This window comes from Miscanthus floridulus, chromosome 8 (genome assembly GCF_019320115.1).
Source record: "Miscanthus floridulus cultivar M001 chromosome 8, ASM1932011v1, whole genome shotgun sequence".
In the NCBI taxonomy this organism is placed as follows: domain Eukaryota; kingdom Viridiplantae; phylum Streptophyta; class Magnoliopsida; order Poales; family Poaceae; genus Miscanthus; species Miscanthus floridulus.
This window is the reverse complement of record NC_089587.1, coordinates 160,980,257-160,984,265: the sequence shown is the minus strand read 5'-3', so window position 1 is coordinate 160,984,265 and position 4,009 is coordinate 160,980,257. Positions and strand designations below refer to the sequence as shown.

The 4,009-nt window shown below is 38.6% G+C and overlaps 1 long non-coding RNA gene across 2 annotated transcripts; it reads right to left on the bottom strand.

Annotated features, from left to right (window-relative positions):
• Positions 1–373: 373 nt before the first annotated feature.
• LOC136473861 (uncharacterized) lies at positions 374–3,612 on the bottom strand. 2 transcript variants are annotated; one of them, XR_010762766.1, is made up of 4 exons: positions 3,148–3,612; positions 2,460–2,588; positions 2,122–2,348; positions 374–629 (listed from the first exon to the last, which is right to left on the bottom strand). It is a non-coding gene; the product is annotated as an uncharacterized lncRNA (long non-coding RNA). The 2 variants fall into 2 exon arrangements; XR_010762765.1 differs by having other exon boundaries at positions 2,460–3,608.
• Positions 3,613–4,009: the final 397 nt, after the last annotated feature.

Genomic DNA, 4,009 nt, shown 5'->3' with positions numbered 1-4,009 from the left:
CAAAGAAATCTTGCAATGTGACAAATTGGTGGCTAGTCACAATTGCCACGTTCATTTCTTGGTGGCAATAAAAGGTAATGCAACAAATCATTGTTGAGAGTAACTGATGGAAAATACAACGAATCATTGTTGGTGGTAATAGACGGAAAATACAACGAATTATTGTTGGTGGTAATAGACGAAAAAGGCAACGGATCATTGTTGATGGTAATCATGTCCTATAGCAACAGATAAAGTTTGTGACAATTATATTGCAACAAGTAGTTTGTTGCATCGAAGGCATTTTTGCCAATGCTTTTTTTATTTCTTTTACTAGCTCAAAATTTAATTTAATTGTTACAAAATAATCGTGACATGAGTATAGATTTCATCATCACAAACCTTCGGTAACTTCAAATATATGTCTCAACCAAAGTAATTACACAATGACCAGAGTACTGCTAAAATAAACAGAACAAAAACATCATCTCAGACTACAAGTTTACAACTATGTTTGCCATAAAATAGAACTAAATATGAGTTCGTTTATTGATCAATTCTTGCACCATCACAACCAGCATTCACCAATAAACCTTTCTCAGCATTCAGGCATGAAGATTTCTCTAATTATTCTGGTTGTCCACGCTTTCCTGCAATTTATGAACAACAGGCATACAATTAGATACCCTTCTGGTTGCTACGAAAACAAGCTCAAGTCTTTATCTCAACCTAATATTAATACATGCCACTACCATTTCCTGAATGCTTCAAGTTTTTTGCATTAGCAAAAGGCCTACACAATCAAACACTCAATTTCCATATTATATTTTCTTTCATGCCATTTAAGCAAACTGCAGAATTGCCAATCCATCCATGTAATCCTATGGATTGGACAAACATATAAGAATCATACAAAGGATAAAAAAAACACTACAGGATCAGCAGAGAATTGCCAATCCATCCATGTAATCCTCAGTGTTAGCAAGCTGTAAATAGTAGAGAAAAGGCAGCGATCAATTAGTAGAAGAAAATTTCCACAATGCAAACTCAAAAATCTCTAGCTACTGCACATATAACTGAATTTTTTTATAAGCTCAAATATAATATAATTTGAAAGCACAACTGTTCATACTTAAACAAAGTCAAATAGTAACAAAGAACCAATGTCAGATAGTAACAAAGAACCAGCAAAAAAATAGTGGTCAGTCTCTGAAGAAAACTGAGGGCAGCAAACCATACTCACATTTTATCAGATTTTCTTTCAAATGTGATTTTTTTTTCTTCTTGCAAAAAAGAGCCAACACCACTAGCATTGCAGTGTCAGCAAATAACTGCATGTTCCCTTTAAAAAAAAGCATATTGAAAACGAAGAACGAAAAATAAGGCAGTTGTTCCCATGATCCCATCAAATATGCGAGAGTTATTCTTCTAAAAAGCAAGCCAATTTCCCCAACAGGACTATGGAAAGCTCAAGACAAGCAATTATATAGTAAAGGAATAGTTGTTTAACAGCATGTTCCTACTTGGGGGTTTCTAGCAAAAGTAAACTATTTGGTTTCTAACTTCTCACAGCTAACTCTTCTTCATACAAATTCATACATGCCATATATCAAGGGGTGAAACAAGATGGCAATCAGGTGGTGCATTCAGACATATGACATATATTCAGGAAGCCCTACTTGGGGGTTTCTAGCAAAGGTAAACTAGTAGCTAACTTCTCACAGCTAACTCTTCTTCACACAAATTCATACATGCCATATATCAAGGGGTGAAAAAAGATGGCAATCTGGTGGTGCATTCAGATATATGACATATATTCAGGAAGCCTGTAATTGATCGCTACAGCCTGACTAGTTTCCTTCATCAGCCATCACAATAAGAAAAAAAGGAACTATCTCCATAAGTAGGGATATGCATTGCCAAATTTGATATAGTTTAGTTGCATCACCACAGACAGGAAATGATGTATGCCAATTCAGTTCAGTTGCATGGCTTAAAATTACAGTTTTATTTGCAGCAGCACACAAGATAAAGCTTTTAGTTGCAGTTAACGTTGAATTGCTTCGTGACATTGAAATTGCTTCATGATTAATTGAAAGATATATATAGAATAATGGAAGCAGCAAAAGAAACTTATCTAACCTCGTATTTCATCAAACAGTTTATGAGCATGAGCTTCGCATTTCATCAAGCACCTCATGTACTCAAGTAGAAATCCAAGCTATAGCACCCAGCCAATAGTCGAATGCTAGAACCATTCCAAAGATCTGAGTTATCTTTCAGTTATTTTATTTTCAGACTGATAGGAGTTCCTTCCTTGAAACTGATATGAGTTCCTTCCTTGAAACTGATATGAGTTCCATATTTTTCTGCAACATAGATCAGTAGTTTTTCACATTGTAGCTTTTAGGACATTCAGAACTCATACAGGAGCATGGAGCTAGCTGAAATAAAAAACAGTTATACTAATCTTAACTCACCTCACCAGTCATCACCAGCATCAGCTTTTCTAAGAACCTTACAGACACACCATATATAACTAGCAGAGTTGCTGAATCGTCCAGCATCCCACATTGCATCTATTCACTAGCAGCATTCATGCTTCATGCCTACATAGCAACATTCAGTCATCAAAACAATTGTCTCACATGTCAATCAAAAACCAACATTCAATCATCAAAAGCAAAATTCAGTTATTTTCGTATAAATGTTAGACTCTGTTAGTCTGATAATAAAGAACTGAAAGCCTCTGTTAGCCTGCATAGATGGAAAGATAAATATTGCACATGTGGCTGCAGTTAGAAAAGGAACGGTGAGAATTCAAAATGGAAGTGGGAGTTCACTGACTGTCAAAGAAAAAATAGAAGAGTTACAGCAGCAACATTCAGTCATCCAAAATTAAAAGGATGGTTACGCAAAGGTCTATTTCATATAAGCAAGTTATTATACTAAGTCACAACATCCAGGAAAATGACTAATGTTCAGGATGGTTACTACGAACAGGATGGTTATGCAATCGGCATAATGATAACAAATTTTAAGAAAGCAGTACTATGGTCAACCAAACTCAACTATACATCATAGCTCAGCGATGCTCCAAAATCGGCTCAGAAAATATATTTGAGGAAATGTTACCTCTGTCAACATGCAGCCATGAGGAAATGTTACCTCTGTCAACATGCAGCCATGGAGGAAGCCGTCCCCGTCCGGAAGTGGATGGGTGCTGCCATTGCCGCGACGGAAGGGGTGGGTGGCGGCCGCCTTGTTGTTGCTGCCGTGTCCGACTGCGGAGGATGCAGTCGCCGCCGATGCGCCCTTGGTCTTCCTTGCCGCGGCCGCTTGGATCTATTCATCCCCCGGCAGATCGGGACACCGGGGCGCGGATCCGGCCGCCTCCACCCCGCCCGGAGAGGAGGAATCGGCAGAGGGAAGGGGAGGGGAGTGGCCATGTTTGGGGTGGACGAGGTGAACACGGGGCAGGCCCGAGGCGGCGGATTTTGGAGGAATGAGCGCGTGCGGCATGTTGCTGATATGACGCGGCGGCGGCGGCGGCGGCGGCGGTGGGAGGAGGGTCTGTGCCCGGCTTGAATGCTTCTGGATCTTGGTCCAGGGCCTCTTGGTTTGTTGCCCGCTTGGAGCCTCAAGGAGTTTCGCGACCGGGAATTTGGCCGCCAAAATTTCCATAGATGAAATAGCCAATTTTAAAAATAGTAATAGTACAAATCATAGTTAAAAAGGTTCAATTTTAAAAAAAATGCACATATGTAGATAATGTCATGTTGAATATCCACAAAATGACAAAAAAAATTATCAACTCATTTAGATTTTCACGATGAAAGTTTCTAAGAATGTTAAAAGGGTGTGGTTTGGTCCCTCTAAATTTTTTTCTTTTTGGGTCTCACAGTACTGACACATATGCCTACAAATGTTGCTCCAATACCAAGTAAATCTAAGAAATGGGTAGAAATACATTTAAATTCAGAAAAGCATATTGTTGCAAAAAAAAAGATAAAATTGTGTACATTAAAAA